Raw genomic sequence first — 26,237 nt, forward strand, 5'->3', positions numbered from 1 at the left:
AGAAGCTGTTAGACTAGGATTCTTCAGCCTGGAAAATCTCACATAGGTGGGATACGCTAAAGAACTACAAAATCCTGGATATGGAAAGGGTGGACAAGGGCTAAACATTCACTGTTTCATCCTGCACAAAGATGAATGTCCATCAGATAAAGTTACTTGGGAGACAGGTTCAAAAGTAACAGAAGGCAATTCTCTGTGCAATAGGAAATGAACTCATGGAACTCCCTGCCAAAGGATGTTAGGGATGCAAAAGTTCAAGGAGAGACTGGGCAAGAACTTGGATGAGATTTACAAAGGTTTATTAAACAGCCAAAGCACATGAGGCTTAGAAAATCCACTCAGCTGAAAATAGTCAGAGGCTGAGATAGTATGTGGGGGAAATACTGTAAATGTTTGCCCATTTCTTATTTTTCACTGGGCATGGGCTTATGGCCACTGTGGGAGGCTGGAACTGGGTGAGGTAGACCATTTGTTTGAACCAAAACATCCACTCATACATCCTCATGTAAACCACAGTGCTGGGGTAGAAGGCAATCGTGTTCATCGGCTGCACAAAGGCAGCAGTCTCTTAATGCCAGGCTCGGAAAGATGACACGATTGAAAATCAGCTGAAGTTATGCATGTCTGGAGCCTTCAGGAACAAGCCCTGAGATCTGTCTGGCTTGGCTGTCCTTTCTTATCCTTTTAAAGCCTTGAAGTCATTTATTTCCAGAGGATTTTGAACGCTTGCTATGGCAGGCTGGAAGTTTGCCACTGTTGTTCTGCATCTGTATCTCTGGGGATTTGCTGAATGTTTTGGTTGAGTCAATTCCACTTTAAATATACTTCCAACTTTAAATGGTGATCCCAGCAGCAGGTTCAATCAGCAACAACATAAACAAATAGCTCTCCTTCCTCTCTGCTTGGACTCTTGTGCTAGAACTCCTGATATGCTCCTGGAGCATGAAGTGGCTGTGGAGTTTCAATGACCTGGCTTATCTCCTGTCAACTTAAACAAGAAAAAACTCCTTAATAAATCATGTAATTACAAGTTACACAGAGATAGGAGTCTGAAACCTGCTGGATTAGGGAGTTCTACCTATCATTTGCTTCCCTTGAAGCAAAAAAATTACCCCTGGCATCCCCCCTTCTCCCCCGCCTTGTCTTTTGTCATTCCTATCCCTGGATGACTTTACAGTGGATTCGTGGGCTTCCTTCCACATTTATCGGCACAGGTTTTCACTTTCAAATGAATCAACTTTTTATCATGTAGTGTTTCCACTGCTGGGCTAACCACTTTGCTTCTCTCTGGAAATGACTTGAAGAAAAGCTGGGATACTCAAAAGCCTGCCTGTATCCCCAACTGTATTGGTTTAATAAAAAAATGTGTTTCTTCCTGCATACTTTCCCTTCCTGATATCCTTCAATGGTCTCTAGTATAGCAGAACTATGTTGAGAAATGGCTGGTGCAGCAGAAAGGCTATCAATGGTTTATTAAAAAACACTTCCATAAACTATTTTATTCCCTATTTTTATGAACTTTGCTTCATTTGAAAAATAATTTTCAGTGGCCATTACAGTAAAAGATAGATTTCTGTATTTTGCATTTTCCTTCTTGTACAGAATGCTGATGATAGTCTTTTCTAAGAAAATAATTTGAGGCCATAATATACCTCATACTTTCTGAGCGAACGTGTCTAGGAGCAAGGATGATTACAGATAAGGCAATACTTACATACTTCCTGCTTTTATTTAATATATGTATTTTAGACCTGACCCTCTGTGCTTTGCAGAAGGAACTCTAATTTTGCAGGGAGGCAGGGCCACATCCTGACTTGATGATGGAGTAAGTGTGGGACCAGGTGCTGCCGCAGGATCTGCAAGGTGACATGGAGTCAGTGCAGCCCTGAGGGAGACCCCCGGTACAGAACAGCCTGGTGAGAGGCTTCCTGGGCTGTGAAGACATGAGACCTCCTTTGCCTTCTTCATCCTACTAACATGCTAGTATGTAATATCCGACTGCTTTTGCTGTGCTCATCACCATACTGAATGCCTACAGGAATTATGCTTGTCTTTTTTTTTCCCACAAACTCAGCAAAGAGTAAATTAATGGCACTTTCTGTTCCTCCTACTTTTCCTCCTACTCATTCATTTGCTTCGGGCAGCAATAAACTCAGCAATTATAACAGCAGTAGCAGCAGCAGCCGCCAGCTTCCAAACAACAAATTCGGCCAAGAAGAAAGGCATTCTTCAAATCTGTACCGTATTGCCCAGCCCACAGTCAGAACAAAGTCTGCACCTCCCAACAGCGAGGAAGGCAAATGCGCTAAAACAGAGGCTTGCAAACACTCTTCCCTTCCTCCCCTGCCAAAGGTAAACACTGAACTGGTTTGTAAACCTGGCTGAGGACAAGGAACTGTTTTCCCCCACGTGTTTAAAAAAAGAGCTTCCCCTTCCTTTGCCTGGGACAGCACCTCCAAATGGATAAATCTCCAACATACTCCATTTTGAAGCAAAAGTCCTGGAAAAAGTTGCCAAGCAATGAGGACATGGGGGCATAAAATGACTTGGGAGGATCCTTACCTGCCCATACAGGGGGCCCTATATTTTCCATTGCATTGAGGGTATTTCATCCTCAGCCTCAGTTTTTAGAGCATTGCTCTTGGTAACATTCTGTTAGCTACAACAGGGGGAATGCTTCAAGAACTGACACATTATACTAAGCCAAAGCTTTTTTATTTGCCTACCTGAGTAAATTAGGGTTTTCACTGGCTTACCTTTTATTACAATGTACAGACTCCTTGAATGGTTATTACCCTTCTCAGGTGAATCAATGTCAGAAGGCATCAAAATGGAGGTCTGCAATAAGTATAGGCAATGATAAGGTGGGAACAAAGTCTGCTGGATCTCACAATTAGGGGCAAGAGGATCTGCAATGGCCAACAGCCCTTATTCATAATAAATTATATGTCAGTTTAGGACCTGCCAAGATTTATAAGGCCAGATTCTGGCCTCTGATAACTTCAGTGTCAGCATCATAACTTCACATGCATCTAAGGACAGAGCATATAGTCCACCTTTCAATGAGTTTCCTTCCCTGTCTGTTGACAGGCAGTGTTTTGAATTTAAAGTGAAGTTGCAAAGCCAGAGTGAAGTCCTTAATGAACATTTCTTCTTGGTTTTGTTTCCCTTAATCAGGGCCAAACCCAATAAATATCACTCATGCTAAAAATTTATATATTTTTGCCTCCTGAGTGGGAACTTGTGGGACCCTTTGCTCTGATAGTCACTCCTGCGTCTGAGTCACAGTTTGAGTTTCTCAGCCAGCAGGTCTGTTCATTTACTATTGCTTTTTCTGAAGGACTAGTTTGGGGAATCCCTGTTGGCACTCATTAACAGAGATTGCCCTGTGGACTGTAGTGCCTTTGTGTCTGCAAAAATGCCTCAGGGCAGATGAGAGGTGTGCCTTCTGCAGTTAAAAATAATTAAATAAAATAGTATTGCCAATGGAGAAAGCCAGTGAGGCCTTTGACCTTTAGAATAAGCACTGCCAGAAATAAAATAAAGTGTCAGGGTGTTGTAAGAATTAAGTGTATTATTGAGTCTAGTGGAAAGAAAGCCAGCGTCTTAAATGGAGGGCACTGGAGTCTCCTGTTGATTGAAAATGACACTGCAATGCAAATCACGAGCCGATGTTTCAAGCTATTCTGTTCACCTCTTCCCACTCCAGGGATCTCTCTGTGCTCACTTAATCAAGGGAAGGAATCAGGTCCCCCAGCGATGCACAGGGGCCCAGACCGCCAAGCAAGATGCCTGCCCACAGACTTCTGAATAGCTGAAATCTCCTGTTGAGCAACAGGAACAGATAAAATCCTAAGGAATCTAATACTTGATGAGTGTAGGGCATTGCTTTTTAAGGCAACCCTCTGTAGGCTGAGCGGCAAAGCAGAATAATAATTGGAAAAGGAGTATATCCAGGCATTTTTTCAGTCTTAAAGTTCCCCTCCTTCTGCCTCTCAGAAGACTTTGGATGTGGTGCAGTGACTCTACTCCATTCCTTGTATAGACCGAATGAAGGATTTGTTATTTTAAGAGCATGGACAAATTTCAGCCCCTGTCTAACTCCAAATTATACATGGTGAGGATCAGCTATCATTCTCTGTTGTTTATACCAGGCCATGAAATGCAACATTAGCTGATATATGCTCCCTGACCATCCTAAGACTGATAGCTGATGTTCCAAGAGTACACGAAGAACAAAATAGGATATAAATCCCCCCTTCTTCATAAACAGATGTACAAAGTACTGTAACTCTTCTGTAGGAAAGGAATTTTCGTTTCACCCATGTGTGACAGAAGGTCTGTTAAATAGCCAACATGCTTAGAGCTTTAGAAAGGAGTGTAGCGTGATCTCTGTGGACAATTACATTACATTTTAAACAAATTAATTGCCAGCAGAATAAGAAGGAGAATATACCTCAGGCCAAATGTCTCCATAAACCATTGTAATAACAAGGAGACTGATCCTCCCTGTCTCCCCTTTGGGCTCTCTGCAGCTGCCCATTCTGCATTGCAGTGCTCATTACAAGCAGAAGAGAGACCCTGAATTTTACTTTTAAACCACCAGCAACCATTTTGCTATAACAGTGAGCCATTTATATCTTTTAAGCCTTTCCTCACACATAGGAGACAATACGGTGAAGAATAAAAAGAGCAATTGCCATGACTCTTCTTTGAGGGGGGTGAGTATTAACAGCCCATTTGCTCCAAGGGCTCAATCCCAGCTGGAACTAAGGGGCTTGGTCATTGGATAGTCCTCTGATTTGCACAAGGCCATATGGGAAAGGCAGAGGCAGGAGCTGAGATCAGGAATTCATGGCTCTCCAAACAGACCTCCTTCCACCCTGACCTTTAAAATTTAGAATTCCAAATCCCTCTCCTCATATGCATTATTTAATAAAGAAGAAACTTTTCTTAAATATTCAAGAATCCAGACACCTCTCATTTCTTCTCTCTGTTCTACTGTCTCTGCGAGTCTCACTCAAGAGCTAAGCCTATTTAAGTTTCCTATAATGATGTATATTGTAAAAGTTTATTACAACAGAATTTAATGGCTGGGAAGCAAAAGTCTGCAGGCTGAAGCATTATATCAAAGGTAACCTTTTAACAGAAAATTTTGCAGACACGGTAAATTTAATCCAACTCAACTATTTTACTCTTCATGGTGTCTTTCTCATATCTGTCTGAGGTGGGGAAAAAAAGCCCTGATTTCCCCCCTGCCTTGCATAATTATTTATACTTCTGCAAAGTGGATATTAAGTTCTTCCAAATCCCGATGGCAGCATTTTCCATGCAATTGTCAGAGGAGCTGAGAAGTGCAGAAGGGATCAAGCAACAGACAACTAGGGCCTATAGCCCAACCTCATCCCTCCCAGCTTTAGGCACCTATGCAACTGAACTTTTGCATGTGGTTGCCATAGGTGTCCTCTGTAGTCAGTGATGAGAAATAGGCCACCTGCAATGGGAAATTCTCATCTAAAATGTGCTGAATCAATATCTGCAGGTAACTCTGCCTAGCTCCAGTCTAAAAAGCTCCATTCAGTTGCTTTAACACAGGTGTTTAGCATCATTTGAGATGTCCAAAGGAATCTTACCTGGCCTCCAGCTGCCACTCCAGAATTGTATGCATTTCCCATAGATCTTATGTCATACATGCCAGGCCTGTTCAGACATCCGAGATACCCTAGGGAATCTCAGATGGCACCAGATGCTTATATTTAGGCAACTGACTCAAGCTCTAATTAACTGGACTCCCAGATTCTGGGTGGGTAAACCGAGATGAAGGAAACCTGAAGTTTGTTGTAGGCGGTCTGAATATATCCTTTAGTTCTTATATAGACGAAGAGCAATTTATTTCTGTCATCATACGCTAACTCATTCAGCCAGTAAGAGCACTTTAGGCATCTCTTGGATGCTCTCATTGAATTAGATGTGAGCTCAGAGGAGGGCAAGAACACAGGCTCGAATGAGGTCTTCAAAAACACACTGTGGATTTCTTTTCCCTTCCCTTCCCTTCCCTTCCCTTCCCTTCCCTTCCCTTCCCTTCCCTTCCCTTCCCTTCCCTTCCCTTCCCTTCCCTTCCCTTCCCTTCCCTTCCCTTCCCTTCCCTTCCCTTCCCTTCCCTTCCCTTCCCTTCCCTTCCCTTCCCTTCCCTTCCCTTCCCTTCCCTTCCCTTCCCTTCCCTTCCCTTCCCTTCCCTTCCCTTCCCTTCCCTTCCCTTCCCTTCCCTTCCCTTCCCTTCCCTTCCCTTCCCTTCCCTTCCCTTCCCTTCCCTTCCCTTCCCTTCCCTTCCCTTCCCTTCCTTCGCCTCCCCTATATTGCCAGGTGCTTGGGATACAAGCGCAAGCATTGGAAAAAGGATTGCCTGGAAATCAATATTTCTTGCTTTTTCTGATCAGTTCCTGAATACCCCTTATCAAATCTTCTCACAACTCTGCACTTCAGCTTCCTTTTCCATAGCTGGAGGTCATGACATTGACATCCCTTCTCGGGAGCTTTGACAGGTTATGGAAAAGACTGTGTGATCATGTGATTTTGGGGAGCACTTGTCATCTCTCATACCCCGAAGAGGCAGTGTGTTAACTATACTGGGATATTTCATGGAAGAAGTAGATCCTGTATGTACTTTTCCAGCTTCAGGGTAGTGCTGTGGATGATGATCTTCTCCTCTAGCAAGAACATACTGCATTCTGTTATTCTGAGAAACGAATCGCAGCATCTGACTGTAAGTAAAACAAGAACAGAAACACTGAAATTCTCTGAGATATGATTGTTACCGATCCCCATCGCAGTTGTCATAAAGCTTGATCTAGCATATATCAAAATCTGACATTGATCTAGTGAATTCCTTGCTCATCTTGAATAAGAATTTAATTTTCTCTGTTGCTTCTGCTGTGGTTCAATCCTTTACTACTTCTGTCTCCTCCTGATTACCTAGGAAACCTATTGTGTTCCTTCCATTACTCAGAAATTCTTCCAGCAAGAGCTGTCATGATCTATAGTGCACATCCTGAGCTCCAGGTGACAAATCACCTAGAGAGTGAGCCCAAGATTTCCCATGGCCAAGTGAATGCAAATTATCTATTCCTGGAGCAATCAGTTCTTCTGTCACAAAGGACATTGACCCCCACCACCATGAGGAATACTCACTATATTTATGTAGAGCCAAGCTCGGTTTCCAAACAGCATTTGACCTTGCTTCCTTATGGAGATGTATATGACTTTCTGTAGGGATGAAGCTAACACTCTCACAGGCTGTCTAATAGGGTTCTACAAAAATTATTCTAAAATTGGCAGGCTATTTTAGGGAATGGAAATACCCTTTTAAAAATCAATTTAAACCATTTTGCATCATGCCATGAGACTTACATCAATCTCAGTGCAGAGAAATTGTTCAAAAATCCGCAGGAAAATGTTGTTTTCTCTTGCATTTTCTACATGTTTCTGCTAATACGTTTAGGAGGTGAGTTGGAGTAACACTGCGTAGGTTTCATTAGCCCAGGTCCCCAGTGGATTTTTTTCTAAGTGGAAATCCCCTGTTTAGTCCTTTAAAACCTTTCTAAGTGTAATGTTCTCTGGACTCTTGGTTCCCTTGGTGTGTTGGTGGTAGATAGCCTTCACAGCTAATTCTCCCTTAAGTGGAAAGAAGGCCATTTCCAGCCTAAAGGGCAGCTCCTACATATATGTTTAATTTAGTTTAACGACTTCATTTTCAATGATCAGTTTCAGATACTTGTATTAATGTTCTTAATTGCTTCCTGTGAGTAGAGATCTTGCCCTCATACGGAATTGCTTACATCTGATTCCAGCAAAAGTCTGCACAAAGCCTTGTTCAGACTTAGCAGCATGCATCTTTGTAGCGTGAAGGTAAAAGAAGGCCTAGATAAGGTTAAATAGCTGGAGAGAAAGAAAATAGTAGGAGGCATACATGTAAAGTATACAGCAGCATGTGCATAGTGTGCACTCACACATGTTCCAGGTTTGCACAGCAACCTACCTCAAATTCCTAGGTGCTACTAACATAAATAATTGATCTCAGCATTGTGATGGAGTCTATGAAGGACATCTAATGAAGCTTTCCTTGGGGCTAACTCATTTGTCAAAAAAGATATGAAAAATATCACTTTGTTATAGGGAACTCATTACACAGGATGATAGGCAATGGATTGATAGCCACCTCCTACGGTGCAGTAATCTTTTGTCTTTATGATATATAGGCATGCCATTATCATAGACTTTTGTAACAGGGGTGATATTCAGCAAGTGAATGGGGCTCAACTGAGCTACTTGAAAGCTTCATTTGATGTGCAAATGAAAGGTCCTGTTCAATAGGGTGCACATGTCCCAAATGCATGTACATGAAACTCCACTTAATTTCTGCCAGAGCCTGCGAAGAACACAGTGTATCAGATAAGGACTGGGACCTCTTGAGGGACTGCCTATCTTAATCTCACTTGCAGGGATAAATTGAGTTTTCAGTCAGGAAAAGCTTTTCATTCAAAGTGAACATCTTGACATGTGCTGTAGCCCTGATTAGGGAATGAACTCATGAACCAGAGGTTGAAAATTATCATACCTAACCAGAACGAGCAGGAAGAAGCTTTCAGGCATATCCTAAATGCCTGTATCCTTGAAAACAAAGCTTTTAGCAAAAACTCCAAACAAAATATTCCTTGATAATCTTTTCTTCCCAAGAGTGCATTAAAAATATCTTTGCACTTGCCCAGCTTTGTGGAGGAAAGAGAAAGAAGTGAGATCACATCCTACTAAAAGAAAGACAAATATCCTATATGTGTCTATTTCTTGCCAAACTGTGAAACTCAGAGAAGCTACTACTGTTTTCAAAGAGGCTTTGTACCTGCCAAAGATCCACTCAGAACAACCTAAAACTAAGACAGGGTGACAGGTCTTGTTTCCAGCAAAGAGCGTAACACTTAAAATGACAAATCTTGAACTCCAGTATAACATAAATGGGTCTAAGTGAAGTGGTTTAGCACAATGTGAAGAATCAGATTATGCCATTAGAAAGAACAGCTGTATGTGAAACCAAAATAATTCAGATTATGCAACATGTTTCTGTTTATACCAGAGTAAAGACAAGCAACCTTAGTTTGATTTTAACTGAGCTGCTTGGAAAATAAAGGACTACTCGGTCTGAATAGAAATGAAGAAATCTGACCCTACAACATGAAACTAAATAAAACCAATCTTTCTCCCCTGAATACAGGAACTAAAAGAATCTGTTCTTGAAAACATCTATTTTTCTGTACTGAGAGGCTACATGAAATAATTTCCTAGTGGCAGGCAGATCAAATTCCAGCTATGTTAAGGGGTACTTGAAACAGTAGAAACATTTGAAGTGAAATACTTAAAGTTAGATCCAGGAGGGTCAGGACTAATTGGTGAATCATCAAATGGCCCAAAGGCAACCTGCATATAAATGCTCAATTTTGCGCTTTAGTTTGTGATCATCATAAAAATTGATTCTTCCGTGCCGTGTGACTAACATTTATAGGCAAGACTTACCCGTGGAATGGAGGTTATAATAAAAGCTTTTGTCTGCCCAGGTAAGATAAGGCTCAGGCACAAATTTACAGTGCTCTCACTACTCTGTACTAACTCTCCACAGAGTCTCTTTACTGGTGGGATGTATTGCACATATAAAAGTACATATCTTGCTTAAGCTGACTGGTGTGGACTTCCTTGACAGCCAACGAGGAGAAATGGATACCTCCATGATAGGAGAGAGGAGATAATTGCCCTGTGATGCTACATACCTTCTTCCCTACATAGAGGGGCTACAAAGGCAAAACTTTTTGCTAACTAGGTGTAGGAGAAATGAATATCACCTTCTGGACAAGGTAGTTATTTCTACAGTGCATCTAAGAAAACTGTTTCACACCAAAGCATTTTCAGACATGCCTAGTCTAGGGGCCACTTTTTGCTTATTGGTGGATTATTCTGGATATACATAAGAGTAACTGAAAAGAGATTTTTGGCTTATAATGGCCAAAGGTTACTTATTATAAAGATAAAATTTTGGCATCCACAGAGATATAGAAGATGCAGCCTGAAAATTAGAGAGTTAGATTTATATAAAAATATCCAATAAAATAAAAGGTAAAATAAAGATTAATTTACTAGGGTAGTGACAGAGAAAAATATATAAGTAATAAGAGGGAAGAAAAGTGTGACATGCAGCAATCCTGGCAAAAGATGGCTTTTATTTTATGGATGCAGTCACCTAACATGAATAAATCTGGCTTCCTAAGCAGGGGTCAGTCTTCATTCATCCCACCATCACAGAGGTGATGAAATGATTTCCCTAGGGAAGGCATTGTGAATGGCAGCAGAAAAATGTGAAAAAACATTATAAAATGTGCAACCACTGCACTATCATCTTACACTATGATTTAACTCATTCCTGTACACCTGACTATAAGCCATGCTGCTTTGAAGTACTCTTGCTCTCTGTTAAGGACACATAGCAAGCCAAAAGCCAGTAGGTATAGTGGCCTAAATGGCTTTTCTTTGAGCAACATCTCATGGTTTTGTAGTAAGATGTGAGGATTACACAGAATCTCAATGCTGCAGGGCTGACTGCCATTTATTTTCTTAATTTCTTCTTCCTCTTTTTTTTTCCTTCACCACTGCTGTGAACACTAGAGGACGGGAGGCAAAAAGCAGCGCAGTGCAGAAAGGCCCCATTGTGCTCATTCTCCTGGAGACACGTGTTAGTTCTCCAGTGAGTATTGGAGCTGCTTGTTTCAAAGTCAGGCTTCTCAATGGCATGCTGAGTGCTCTTATCCACTACCCAGGACATGCCTTGAGTCAGCTGGAATGCAAAATATGCTTTTCGGGCGTTGCAAGAAGACTGTGTCAACACTGCAGGGTTTATGATTTAGCTCTCCAGTTAATGCTCTTTGGTCGAAATTCTTCAGTTCTCTTCCACAATGATTTGGTCGTGATTGCTGGGAAAATAATTATTTTCCATGTCGAGCGCTGCTGCTCCATGCTAAGCTGATAGCACGTGTCACAAGAGACAGATTCAAAGCCTCTTGCATGTGGCTCTTTTTTACTGGACTGCCTGGGCCTCTGAAGGATGAAGGTGCTGTGGTTTCATGTTCAGGTTTCAAGAGATTTGCCTTCCTCTCTTATTGCTCCTGTCTATTCGTTACCTGTCCTCATAATTATGGAGATGGAAGAAGATGAGTGGCCAGATGTTGTAGTCTCCCTCACACCTTGCTGGGCTATTTACAACCTCACTCACATTTTAAGCCCCCCCGGCACTCATTTTACACAGCAAAAAGTTGACCACACCGCAGACAGCATGGTGGGAATATAGCCCCTGAGGTCTGTACGCTTGCGGGATGCTGCAGGAAAGTACAAAGCCCCTGTGACAGCCTTTGCAGATAGTGAGACTTTTGGGTACTCGTTGCCTCTCTCAGGGAGCGAGGTTGTCCCCACCAGCGGCCATGCCCACTGGAGAGGTCTCTTGGGTAAGCATTTCCTTGCCTTGCCCCTCCTTCCCTGTCCCCTCCGTCTGGGGACACGACCTCCTATGTAGCAGCGTGGGACTCGGTGAGAAGATGGAGATGCGGTTTTTAGAGGCACAGGTCGGGGGCAGGTCTGCTGAGCTGCCCCTTTAGGGTTGGATGGTGGTTGGACAGCTGAAAGCTCCATCTTGAAGGCTCCTGCCTTAAAAGTGCTTCCATTAACTAGCACCACCTTGTATTAAGGTTATGCCTGTACTCTCACGGGCATTATGGCCCCTGTACCCCAGTTTCCAAAGGTGCTGAGTGCGCTCAGGTTACCAGTTCATTCTCACGAGTCAGCGGGGGGGGGACATGTTTTCTCACACTTTTCCAGACTGTGTTTGTACCTGTCAGAAGATCTGAATTGTGATATGGCATTTGGGAAAATGTTATTTGCAGAGCAGAAGTTATTTACCCAGCAATGGAATATTTTGCTTGACGGAGGCAGTCTTTGATCTTTTGTTCTGGGGTTTTAAGAGTCGCGCAGCCAGTCTCCAGCAGATTGGTAGCCAGAGCCTTTTGTAAGTAATCTCCTTTAAAAGCCAAGTCACTTTGGCTACCTCAAGGTCTGAAGATTCCTCGTTTATAAATTAGATGATTTTCTGGGAAGTGGATTCACATTTTAATCTGCATTTGAGCATCCACCTTGCAAATCCATTTAAGCAGCTTGAATTACTTGGCATGGCAGCAGAACCCCAAAGTGTGAGTTAGCTTTCCCGAGCAAGATTTTAACTCATGCAAATTTGGGTTTTGAATACTGCCAGTGAAAAAGCAGAACAAAGAAGAAACACAATCACCTAAAAAGGGATTCCTCATTACACCTGGTTGGCTTTGTTTTTCAAATTGTGAATGAACCGCTGAATGAATGCACAGAAACACTTCCGTACTTGTAGCCGCCTATTGTATAATGAATATACTATAATTCATTTAGAAAAATGAAAATACTGGAGGGCCCCAGGCAGCCAATTAAATATTTTTCCCAAGTTTAGATAATGCCTCAAGAAGATCTATTTTTATACCTGCTGACAAATTATGCCTACACTTTTTTTCTTCCTGAATATAATTCTCGGACAGTTAAGCACAGAGTAACTTCCCATTGCTTTGCTCTGATGTTTTACTATTTCATGAGTTAAAATACTGTAATTCACAAAGAAATGGACCAATGAGACAGGTAGCCAGGTAGGTGCATTATTCTTCTGTAGTCGGATGCCTCATGAATCACTGCCGTTGTAACAATTTTTAATTAACTTAAGACATTTCTCATCAGAAATTCAAAGCAAACAACTGTTTCAGAGGGAGTTACTGACTTTGTGGACCCCTCACAAACAGCAATATGCCTACGGCAGAAAAAAGAGTTTAGAGAAACTGCTTTAAGAAGCGTTGTGTTGCTAGAGCTGCCTCTTTCACAGCTGCCTTTCTACCTCCAGCTTCTGCTTATGCAGCATTACTAATTTACCTTGACAATTGACACTCCTCGTGTTTCCAGCAACAAAATCTGTAGTGACACAGTGACTTAGCGTTTCTGTGTTTGCTGGGAGAGCAAAGGGAATTGCGCTGTGTGTTGCTGTCTGACCCTCATTATGTATTGCATCTGTTCTGGCTGGGTGCTGCAAGAAGTGCCAATTCCTGTCTTGCCATCTGCCTGAAATTGTCATAGTCCTTCAAAGCCACAGATGTATTTTGGATCGTTCCATACAATTTATGCATTTAATTAGGACTCTGACAATCTTTTGGGTCCTGTGTCCTGACTTTAGGGTAGCAGGTCATGCGAGAGGGTATGCAGCCTCTCGCCTGCCCCATGGGCAGCTGAGTGGCAAGTCCTTCTGATGTCTCTTGCATGGGAGAGAGGCTCCATGTCCATGCTACATACAAGTGGGAGACGCAGTCCTGCTTGTGGAGGAGCACAGATGGACAGCACGTGCAGGAGTCCTGAAGCCAGCCTGTGCGACCTGGCAGCTCAGCAACACCACCAGTCCTGTCCTACCATCTTTGTGCTTTGTTTAATAAACTCAGGGAAGGGAACCTGCCCTTTTATGTCTGCTCTGGGAACCCGGTCCCAAGGTTTAGGCTGGAGGGGAGGGTGAGAGGAGGAGGAGGAATCCCTCTGCTTCAAAATCCAGCCTTAATTACTCCCTGTCTCCTGCACAGCTTCCACCCCCATGGCTGGCTCGGGCTTCAAACGAGGGGCATGGGTGAAGCCTCCGAAATTAAATCTACATTCATCCCCACCCTTGCGAACAAGAAGCCCTGGCAGTGGTGGGGCATGCAGATGCTTGGTGCGGGAGGCGTGCCAGCAGCTGCCTCTCCTCACCACCACTGCTGCTGCCGCCTTTGGGAGCTCACGGCTCCTAGTCTGGTGCTTCGGTGGGGGCACCGTGGAGAAACAGCTGCCGGCAGACAGAGAGTGTTTTTATTTTAGATCACCCCAGGAGAATCTCCCCCAGCACTGGACACCACCGCATGGGGCTAAACTGTCAGTAGCTCAGCAGGGTGCAGATGCATCACAGGGAGCCCTGATCTGCCTTAGTTTGTCTTGGGAAAAATCCCATTTATCTTCCCTCGTGCCTGCTCCCCGATAGTAGGGTGTGATCTTACCTGGCACCTGCTCCTCCGGGCAGCTACCAGCAGCGCGGAGGTGCCCAGAGGCCACAGCCACCTGGGCAAGGGGTGGGGGAAAGGCGATGCTGCAACAAGTAATCATAAACCTTCACGTTAACACTCTTTCCAACTCAGGAAATTCCTGAGCTGCAAACTCTCACTGCAGGATAAGGAGATATTTTCTGCCCAAATATCTCTATATGTTTGCTTTTAAGTCATACTAGTCTGTCAGCATCCTCCTTTGACTCATCTGATGGAGTCCTGGGCTAGATGAACCTTTGCTTTCTGTCCTGGCTTGGTGAAAAATAACAATCTACTCTTCACCTGGCATTTCCCAGCAAAGCAAGTAATAGCTAATGAGCTCACTGCTGACATGAAATATTTAAAAAGGTGTTTTTGAAAAATTAGATAATTATATTTGTATATAATTATATATAAAAACATAATTATGTTTCCTTCCAAAGGAAACAAAACTGTGAAAGCAACTGCATGCACTTTACATGGCAAACTTTGAGAGAATAAATTTGTAGGCTGCAAATTTGTACACAGGTTTTTATTGCTTTTATCGGTTAGGTTACAAATAAGAGCTTTGACATGGGCAAATGCAGGCATGCACGTGTGAAATTAGTGAGAAAATTCTCAGAAGTCCAATAATTAACAAATGCGCTAGGTCACACTTGTATAGCTGCACTACTACAATATAAGTTATAATTTATATCAAGCATATTGTATTACTGAATTAAGAAAAGAACAATGGACACATGAGGTCGTCTGTCTTTTTCCTGGTGGGGAATGGGTGGGAGGCTTCAGCCCTTGCTCCTCTGAAGGATGCAGGGGTGAGAGATGCCCTCCATTTGGGAGCAGCTCCCTGCCGCCAGGACCGCCTGGTTTGCTGTTGCAGGGACCACTGGGCATGGAGAGATGCACGCCTAGCCATTTCTTCTGCCCAGCTGTCCAGCTGAACACCGGGAAGCTCTTCCCCCTTCCCTCCAGGAATAATTAAGATTTTTCCTACAGCAGGCCTGGTGAGGAGGTGGGATTGCCACAGGTCATTTGGAAACATTTGCTAATGACCTCCTCGGTCCCAGCGCTGAATGCTAATTTACAGTATGAATTTCACTTGATGGTAGTGCTTGCAGCCAGAAATGCTGACTTAAGATGCCACGAGGTGAAGACGTCGGAGCTAGCAGAGATATTTAGTAAATCTGCACAGGCTGCACTGATCAGGAAAGAAAGGGATAAAAATTCTGATTAGAAGTGACATCATTTAGCTTAATGTATTTTTTTTAATGCTTTTAAGGATGCCATCACACTGAAGGTTCCTATACTATCTGCATCTTAAACCTAATCTGTTAAAAAAACCTTGCATATAATATCCAAATCTAATCTTACTCTGCCAACCAGCAAGTTTCCAGGAAAAGTAGTGAGGATCTGTAATTTAATAGCATTTAGTATAATGTGCAGTTGATGCCAAGTGAAGAAAATGTAGAATTAGCTGTACTAACTTTGAAGGGCCTGAAACAAAGGGGGAATATGCATGAATAGCTGCAGATTTCTCAGATAATAATAATGTCATAAATTTAGAATATTATAACATACTTTGTAAAGCAAAGTAATTTTATATTCTAAGTAGAGAACAAATATAAAGAGCTTTCCTAGAGTGTGCTGTAGATTAATGAATTTCAAACAGGCACATCAAAGTAAATCTAACAATAACACTGCCACAAATAAAAAATATGACAGGAAGAAGTTAAAATACAAAGACAAAGGGCCAATTTTTTGCTCTCATTATCCCTGTGTAAATCCAGTGTAGCTTTGTCGATCTCTTCCGTGACTCTGGGGCTAGAGATGGGAGTGACAAAGGACAGAATTTGACTCACACTTACAAGTGGGGAGAGTACAGAGCTGTGAGCAAAAAAAGCCCTGGGGTTTTTAGGAGATGAGAGATCTTGAAAGCAGGGAGAGGAAAGCCCTGGAGGAAATGCTCGGAAGGGCAGAGCTGTCTTCTGCTGTGCTGTAGTGTTATCCTGGCTGTAGGATCCCTGTCCTAGCAAATGCTGATCTGCAAAGTGTCAGGGGAGTCATTACAGAAACCCTGCGGATCAAAAGGGATGTGAAGAGAGGGACGACACATGGGGGAGGTTTGGAAACGTATGGAGGTGGGGGAGAATTTAAAACACTTATGAACACGTCTTTGCTGTGAGAGAAAGCAAGAGGGAGAAAGAGGAGGGACACCCAAGGCAACCGGTCCACTGGGTCCTCTACACGTGTGCTGCCGATGGCAGGGTGCAGAGCGGAGGGGGCTTGGGGTGGCAGTGTGGCAGCTGTGGTGGGCAGCCTGTCTGGCTGGGGCAGCCCCGGGGGGTGACAAAACTGCAGCCACATGGTGGGCGAGCATGGTGACCTCAAAGCTGGGACTCGCACGTCCAGAGAAGCAGAGTGGGGAGGTTACCAGACTCGTCACAATCAAGGTGCCTGCACGTGTCTCCTGTTTCCAGCATCGGTCGCTTTGGACCAGCTGCAGCTTTGCCCTGAGATGGCTGAGCCTCTGATCTTCCCCTGCCACAGGGCTGATTCGAGGGGGATCACTGGGTTGTGTGCCACTGCTGCTGCCTCCAAGGCTCCTACCTCTCCCCAGGCAGTGAAAAGGAAATGAAGGAGGGCTCGATAGGTAGCTTTTGAATCCTCAGGGTCATCAGTAATGCTTAAGACTCCTGAACATTTCAGCTGAAATGAATAAATATGCACATGCATTCACTTATTGGGGTGACTTTAGCAAATGTGTGGAGACGGTAAGGCACTGAAGCCTGCACACAATGAATGTAACTAAATATTTTTGCTGGAAGCTGTTCAATTGTTACAGTCAGGGAAAGCGTGGTTAAGGTTGACACGTCCTCTCCCTTCTGTTAGCTTTATTCTCCCTTCTAGTGCCTCTGTCATAACAAGCACATATACACATACGTAAAAAAGAAGGCTGGGTAATGATGGGACTTGGCATGACATGCTGTTTGGGTTCTGCAGCAACCTACTGAAGTGCCACTTGCCAGGTTGCTATTCAACCTGAAGGGATCAGGCAGTCAGTGTATCACATAGCAAAGGATTGCTTGAAAATAGAGAGGACTTGTGTCAAACTCAGAGGAAGTATTGATTGAAGCCAGAAGAGGAGTTAGTGCTTCCTTCAGTGTTTCTAATCTGTGTAAATGACCTGCACAAAGAAACCAGCTGCAGACTTCTTACGTTTGCTCTTACCTCTAAGTGCAGAGCAGGCAGCAAAAAGAAATCAAAGGGATGTCAGATGTACTGTGAAACTGGGTCACTGTGCAGCAAATGGAATTTAATGTGAAAATATAAAGAAAATGGTAGGTAAAAACATGAAATAAATGAAGCTAATGAGAAAAGCTCACAAAGCAAGCTTTTGGAATAGCAGTTGCCTATTTTTTACTAAAAAATAGTAAAAAATATTTACTAAAAGAACTGAACATTTGAGAAACCAGTTTCCAGGAAATAAATCAAAACCTGAGAAACTGCTAAGATACCTGACCACAGCAGTGGGCTCTTTGGCGTGGGAGCATTGTTTTCATCAGATGGGTTATGGTCAGGGAGCAGAGAAGCAGGATGTGGCGCCTGCTCCGATTTCCTCGAATTTCCTCATTTTCAGCCATTACAGCCAATCTTCCGAAGGTGTGAGGAAAACTGCGTTTAGTCCTTGTTCTAGGAGGAGCTGCAGAATCTTGTGTCCATTAGGGCAAGGGGAAAGGACCCTGGAAGGCCTTGGGAGAAACCCCATTACAAAGTCTGTGAGGAATTTTAAAACATCCGTTTTTAAAGTTCTGGTAATATCCAGCATAGTGCTTGATCAGACAAAGAGCTCCTTGTTCAAAGCTGTTGGCTGCTCCATGGGACCGGGAGGAGGAAACAGGGCAGGTCTTAAGAAGGCAGATTTCCCTGATACCCTGTGGGAGGCTTAGGGATGCTGCATGCACACCCTAATATGAATAGGCAGCTGCAGGTCAGGAAGCTCCTTGGGATATGACATAGGAAAGTATGAAAGGAAAACTGGGGAAATGAATTTTAAATGGAAAATTGTGAATACTTTCTCCTTCTTACTTCCAGACCATGGCATTTAAGTTCAGAAGTAACCTCAGGACACTTCTTCCAAGTGGGTGGGACACTGCATGCCAACTTTCAGCAGTAATGAGGAGGCTGAGCAGGGAACGCACCTGCGCATTCCTCTCCTTTAGTCAGGTGCCAAAGGATTTCTCGGTTGGGATGTAGTGTTGGGCCAGAGGGTGGCAAGAGTGGTAAAAGTAAGACTCTGTATTACCTAAATTGGTGGTAGCCCCTGACAGGGACAAGTAGAGAATAGAAGGAGAAGTGGTGCGTACTGGGTGTCTTCACAACAAAACTAGATATCTATGTACGTGCAAACAGAGTAAAACATATTTTCAGTTGGCTTTCCAAGGAAAAGCCATTGAGGTAGAAAGATGCTGGTGTTATTCGGTAAATCATAAGCTGCCTTCTTGGAGGAAATAGAGCGTTAAATAGAAAAGCTAAGTGAATTTGATGAACCAAATGGCCTGTGCTTGTTCCATCATTTTTTATTAATTGTACCAGGTGGCTCACTCTGGGTCTTTGAGTGTATATCTGAACGCTCTGCTGTGTCTCTGAATTGTCACCTGGACTCTGACTGCCGGAAGCCTAAGGTGACGGCGACAAACTATCCTTCCCAGCTGTTCTCTGGTAGAGAAATTTAGAAGGACCGCATGGATACAGAATATGCAGCAGCCCCCAGAGTATTGTACAGATAGGGGCTCTAGGAGACGGTGTGATGTGGGGTTTGCTGCCCCCCAGGAACTGAGTGAGGCTGTAGGGGTGTAAACCAGCCCCTCTGATAAACCACAGTGCCAGAAATTACTCTTCCCTGATGGCTTTTTCTGTATTGCTTCCTCCTGAGGGCAAGATGGCTTTCACGCAGATTCTTACCTGTGCATGACAGTAAGTGGGATGGGGGGCATATAGAAAATGTCCTTCTGCAGCAAGCCCGAACCCAATACTCCACTGCCTTTATTTAAGAAGAGATTTTTTGGCGGCAATTGATTGTAGATGAACAAGTTTTTCTTTATGCCTTCAGCTTCTTTGTTGCTGTCACCTCAGATGCCACTGAGCCACCACGGTGATGACAGTTTGTCCTTTAGATAGAGGATGTCAGTTGCCAATGCAGAGTATTGATTTCTGCTGATTGCTAATGAGTAGGTTGAACTGTAACTTTGTGTGGAGAAATTGAGCTGATTCAGGCTATTGGAAGTGTCACTCGGGGTGGTGGAAATTTCCCAGCTAGCGACTATCTGTGTGCTGCTTTGGCAAAGGCAGTTCCCTAGGGAAAACTCCTCACCCTCTCTTTCCCTTGGTGTCCGAAGCAGGTTTTCATGAAACTGGTGCCTCACGCTAGCCTAGGGTGGGGAATTCACAGGAGTGGATCAGCCCTCACATCAGGAAATGAAACATGGCATATTCACGTTTTTAAAGCATCTACTTCTGGACTGCTGAAGTTCATCTGCCTTCGAAGTAACATTTGCCATGGATAATGTGGTGCACCTCCAAGCATAGGCAATCAGCCTCCTCCTATCCCTATTGGATATACAACTCCCTAACCTTATTTTCATGGATATTTTATCTGCACCAACTGTTAGCTTCAAGTCCCAGCTCCTGGTCTGTACGGAATAATTTCTGATGGGTCTTGAAAAAACCTGTTCACACTTTGTTGGAATAAGACTCAACTGTGCCAAAAAAAAAAAAAAAAAGAAAAAAGACTGCTTAATGCAAGCAGGACAAGAAATCCTTCTAGATGAGTTCTAAGCAATGGATCCTCTGTCATCCCTTGAGATTTATTCAGCTGAATTTTGATATTTTGATGTATCATCTCCTCTGCACTTTGATATATTTTTCTCCCTGTCAGCAAGTCATGTCTTAAGCAGTAGCAGATTCTTTGCAATTAACCAGCATTTTGAAGAGTCACAGTTCCCTTTCACTCCTCCTTCTCTCCCTCCAGCCTTCATCTGGTATTATTCTTGCAAAGTCAGTGGCAACTGGAGAACTAATCCTGTTAACCTCACTGTAGGATTTCTGAAATTAGCTTTCTAGAAAGGAAACTTACTTCTTACTGCTTCTTTGAGACTTCAGAATTACTCAATCCCCTTGAGCTATAGTATTTTGATATCCCCATGATGGATGCTGTATAAAACTTGACAGGTATTCGTGCTAACAACATTAGTCAAAAATCGTATTAAGATGTCAGTATGGTCATATGGGATAAGACTAGGGCTCCAGCTGGTCAGGATCCACCTTCAGCTGCAACAAAGAAACTTTTCAACTGATTATCTGTGTAACCATCAAATTTTTCTCCTCTTCAACTTGATAACAAAAATGAAGGGTGGTCTAGCACCATAGTGATCGTTCAGGTCTCTTCTGAAGGGGTGGATGGCTCAAAAATGTATTGTCTGTTTCATGTAGGTGTTTTTCCTCCCAGCTATGTTATTCTGTGCCTTGTGTGGAAATTATTAGGTTGCAGAAGAAAGCTTGTTTGGTTTCATCTAGAATAGTGTCTATTTTTTATAAAGATCTTTCTTTCAGCTCATTTTGTGACTTGGTTTACTAAGCTTCAAGGAGGTCAGATGACTTTGGCAAGGGCACACAGGGAAATGTCAGCTTTGATGCGATCTCTGGTCCCAATGTGTGTAGGGGCATTGTGGATGCTTCAGTCTGTGAAAGAGCACCTGAGCTGCTCTCTCTGTGCTGAGAAGGCAGGGTTGCCTGTAGAAAAACTCTGTCTCAACATGCTGTAGCTTTGTGCTTTGTTTTATCCAAAGGTGAGAAACATTTACGAGTCACATGGCTCATAACATGGCAGAGGTATAGCCAAGGGATGTGTAGCCTCGTGCTGGTGAGGTGGAGTCCTTGCATGAAGCGCATTGCTGGGCTGATACCTCCTCTCTGCAGCTTGGTGTCTGCGGCAGGCACAGAGGAATGCAAGGTGGCTTGTAAATAAATGACATCACTTGGATGGTATGAAAGCTGGCTGGAAATGCTTTGTATTCCTTTCCTGGAGGCTTCTAGATGTGCAGAATAGCTGTTCAGGGTCCTTGTTTTTGTTGTTGTTGTTGTTGCTGCTGTTGTTGCTGCTGCAGGGCCTTAAGTTTGCTGATAACATATGTTAAGTGTGACTTACAAGAAGATGCACCAAAGGGATTTGTCAGCGTGAAACTGTAATTAAGCCTCCACAGAATTTGGGCTTTTGGGGCATGTAAGTTAACACAGGGAAAACCTGGTGTGACTTTAATGGAAAAATACCTACGGCGAACAAAGAAGAGCTTGTAATTAGTTCCTCAGGAACCTCTGCATTGTGGAACTTCTTAGATTTATTTGTTTATTTTGAAACCAAGGGTTTAACTAGGTGAGATGGCCTTCTCATTCAGTGACAGCCTTCAACATTCATGGAGGATAAGGCTTTGCTGGAACATCTTCCATACCTAAATGCCATTCCTCTCTTATATGAGAACAAAAGGGGACCTGGATCATCAAATCCAGCCCTCCAATATCACAGGCAGCCATACGGTGTGATGATGCTGGCACCAAGGGAACCTGTTCTCTTAACATCCCTGTAGCATTCATTGGCGGTATTGGTTCCTAAGCATGGCACAGGAGGGAAAGCGACCCGGAGTGCAGAGGGCTTGCTGGGGGCAGGACAGCTGCTGGCTGGGACCCAGATGCATCCCTGCTGCCCCCTCCAACCCACTTACCCTGCCAGGTAGTGAAGAAGTCTGGGGCAGAGCCTTGGAACATGGTAACTTCTCACAGCTGAAGGAAAAAAAAGGTTTAAACTGCTGAATCACATGAACTGCTGCAATTTATGTGCAAGGCAGATGTGGGGAAAGAGCTTGATCTTGCCATCAGATATGCAATCCATCTATTACTGAGTTTTGCCCTTAATAACCTATGATCAACTCATTTTTTTCTCTGATTCTGTATGTAGCATGGCAATAGGAAACTCTCACAGATCTGATGTTAATACACAGATAATCAGCAAGCTAGTTAATCGCAGCATTCAGATGGCTCTGAGGCTGCCTTGCTGCCTGGCAAAGATAAATTAGGGAATAAGACTGAAGTAAAACAGTATTTTAAAAGTATTAAAACCTATGCCCACATTTCAGAAATTATTGTACCATTTACAGTGCTGACAGAAGGGGGAAGTCTGTTTTCCATTCTTTGTATAGAATATGCATATGTATGTGTATGAATAATTGACACTGCTGGCAGTTTTTCTATTAATAAAGCTACTGTTAATCAATAAAAGTGATTAATAGCTGCTTTGTCCCCAAATTACATTAGGTCATTCAGTGCAGAGCATATAGCTCCTTCCTCTGTATCTCTGGGGAACCAGAAACCCCCTGGTCTCTTCAAAAAAGGACTCAGCCGTTCAGGAGGATGCAGCTTGTGGGGCTGCTGGGCACCTGATTCTGTGGCAGAGGTTGCAGCAGATCTCGTGTCTTTGCAGCTCCACCATCAGTATCTTTGCAAACTTCCCTGCAAAGTTTTCTGGGAAAGGCCTCTGTCTTTGCGGTCCCAAAATCTTGTGGGTACGGTGGCAGAATGAAATGCTGGAGCTTGTAGAGAACTTGATGGATCCTGAGTTGCACTTTTCCAGGAAGACCAGTGCTGTGACTGGTTCAGCCTCCTTAGAAGTCCCTGCACAACTGTTTCCGTACTGCATTGCACAGAGGGTTTTGTGACAAAGATCACAAAATTAAACCCTTTTCATGGCCCCATTATACACTGATGATGTCTGCATTAGTAAAGAAATCTTCCAGATCTTTGGTTTCTTTCAAAAGTAACCATGCTAAATGTTGGTATTTAGATGTTGAAAAAGGGTTCCTCACTGGGAGTAATTCAGCATTCAAGCCAGCACAAAACCCTCAAAGTTCCTCACACGCACCTAGCACTTAATTCCAAACACATGGCCAAGACCCAAATAGACATCAGGTAAGAACCTTTCAAGGTCTTTAGTGCATTTAGGCTTCAAGCTGGCCTTCTGTGTGACATGTGTTGCCTTTGGAGTGTAAGGGAATTCAAAGGATGCAACTGCATATCTATATTAAATCATTTTCTTATCAGGGTGCTTGTACAAAAGCTGCCGTATCTCAGCATACTGAATTCTTTACTTTCCTGATTTTCAAAGCATTTGCTCTGAAAAGGGTTTTTTGTTCCAGTGGAGTGGGTGGAAGACATTGTGGTCTAATCCCACTGGATGAAGGGAGTTGCTTCTTCCTTAACTAAGAAGCAAAGGGTACCTACTATTGAAAGAGCTTTGATGAGCTTTTGGATGATGCCAGGATGAATTAGCTTTTGCCTCTCACAGCATACATCTTGTTATGTAGTTGTGAAGAGAACTGCATATCTAAAAGGGCCGCTAGCTTTGAAAGATCAAGCTCTTCTGAGCAGGAGCCAGAGGCACTGGCAGACTCACTTTTGTGACACTGCCCTCCTGCCTTCTTGTCTCCATGGCTGGTCAGTCAGAAAGAAAAGCTGGTCCCAGTCCCAGACTTGTGTTGGCAGACTTGTGTTTACTTCTGTACCTGACCGTGACATTGAGGTACCTTGTTTTGTTCCCTGAGGACCAAGATACTCTGATGCATCTCAGAGCATTGCCATGGAGAGAGGAGCATATGCAGAGCCAGCTACAGCGGGAGAGGTGGCTTGGGACCTACAGTAGCTTGTTCTTTAATCCACACCCCTGGTAATCATTATAAACCCTGAGCTATGTTCTCAGTTTGGCAACCATCAGGCCTTTTTTACTGCAGCACTGAATAACAAAGCATTTAAAAATACCTAAGCATAAACTTATGACCTCTGAGAATTTTTTCAAAGCAATGCACTTACTACGTTGCAGTTTTGGGAGACGGCCCAAAAATCTCCCTAGGGAGAGACCAGAATAGCATCCTTAGAAATGTGTGTGAGTTGGAAGGGATTTTAAGGATTAAAGAATGCTCATAGCACTCCTTAGGTAGAGGCCGGCTTGCAAACCTGAACCCAGCCCTGGTTTTTAAAGTGAGTAATTTTGAAAGCTTAATGTTGCCTTCCAAACAGCATCCTTCCAGTGCTGTGGTTAATTAGTTGATTCTGTAAGGCTTTATGCTTGGGAACACCTCTCCGGGAGAGCCCAAACCACAGTCCTTGCTAGTTATAATAGCAGTTGTGCCATTGATGTCAGTTGGCTTTGGATCAGGCCCTAAATGCATATAATATCGAATTATGGGGCAACTTTGCAATTTCCATTGAACAACAAAGCAGTCTCCCACTGTGCATTATTGAGAAGAGTGGGCTCCAGAGAAAAGTAAATGAGGAAAAGCCTCCCAACAGCATTTGTGCAATTGTTGGCTGCGGCTGCTGCTACTTTCATTATAGGAAATGTTTCCTTAAAATTGCTATGCTGCCAGTGTCGCCCATTCTCCCATCACTGCCTGCCAATATTAATAAGCCAGTGACAAAGTTGTGTCAGAAAGTTCTAGCTCTGACTTTATTTACCCTTGAGGGCAGATACAATCTTGGGAGGAGCTCTGAATCCTATTATGGCAAACGGTGGCTGCAGTGGCAGGCTGATGAGATAGAGAAACCCACACTTCCTTGTCTAAAAGCGTTATTAATAACGTTCCTGAGGGTTGTTCAGTTATTTTCTAGTTTTTCTAAAATGTAAGGCCACCTGCCATATGTCCTATTTCATATATAAATGCTCTGCTTGGGATGTCCTTCATGGCGCGTAAGAGAGATTACTGTGAATGATTGAAAGGGATTACTTACTGCTATTCCTGGACCCCAACAAACCCTGCAACTCCCAGGTTCACAGGCCACATATGCAGCAGATTTGCCACCTAAAGTCACCCCAAGATGTGGCAGGGACTGCTGACTGTGCTTCATTTTGACATGAGTGGAAGCTGCTTAGATCAGACCATGACGATGGATACTGGGACCTCGGCAGGGCCACAGCGGACCACACTGGACAATGATGCTTTTGACAAACAGGCAGCAATGCAGTTTTTTCCAACAAGGGCAACCCACATGTAACTGGATAATGAGATTTTTCCATGCAGTCCCCACAAGAGATTTGTTTGCTCAGGAAACAAAGACACATAACAGGACTTTTAAGTCTATAAATGAGACCATATCTCTCCTCCTCATATTTACAACATGGCTAGCTCTGTCATCTTTGATAACAACACCAAAAGGACTGTTTGCTCAGAAAACAAGTCCTCATTGTTCAGGAAATTTCCATTTAAATTTATTTTATTTTATTAAACTTCTACTGTTTGGCTACCCACGGTGTGGGACCACTGGAACGTATACAAAGCAGCAAGAGTGCTGAAGTCTAAATCAGACTTTAATAAGGGAATGTCATGTTTCATTTAAAAGCTTCTCCTCACCTTCCTTTTTCGTGCCGTCAAGTGAAAATAAAACTAGGGTTATAATTACATCGCTGCCTCCGCTCCACATTATCTGTGAGATCTCACATTTCTTTCCACACCTTTTCCACTCCTCCCTAGCTTTGCCGCTTGCTTAACAGGCTGTCAGGATCCCGGCGCTCCCTCAAATAAGCAGATGACTTGCTGTGGTCCTTGTTCATTATGGGGTGACAAGCTCAAGCAATAAATGCGTACAACATGGAAAGTTTCATGCCGCAGGGTGTCAGCGTGACTTGGTTGGGTGGAAAATGAGGTGGCCTGAGCTTCTCCACTCTCTCTGGAGTGTGAAATTGGACAGAGATGGACTCTGACAGATGCTCACCCTCTTTGGGATCTCATTGCTGTTCTCAGATCCACCCTGCCACATTGCTGCATTATGCTCTTACAAACTACTGTCAAGTCTTGCTTCTCCTCAGAACGCTTGACAAACGTTTTGGCCCAAAGCCTTCTTTTTATTCTTCCTAAGCCTTCTCTTTTTTCATTCCTGTACCTTACACCTTATCTTCCTGCCTCTTCATTTTTTGCTTCTTGGCACTTTTTCCCCTTCCTTTCTCTC

General features: G+C 43.4%; 1 protein-coding gene across 2 annotated transcripts in view; it reads left to right on the forward strand.

The window, feature by feature from the left end:
* LHFPL6 (LHFPL tetraspan subfamily member 6) overlaps positions 1 to 26,237 on the forward strand; it is a 144,173-nt gene that overhangs the window by 35,268 nt on the left and 82,668 nt on the right. The gene's annotated exons all lie outside the window — the stretch shown is intronic.

This window comes from Nipponia nippon, unplaced genomic scaffold, assembly GCF_047370975.1.
Source record: "Nipponia nippon isolate SJK-2023a ecotype South Korea unplaced genomic scaffold, ASM4737097v1 scaffold_2, whole genome shotgun sequence".
Taxonomy (NCBI): Eukaryota; Metazoa; Chordata; class Aves; order Pelecaniformes; family Threskiornithidae; genus Nipponia; species Nipponia nippon.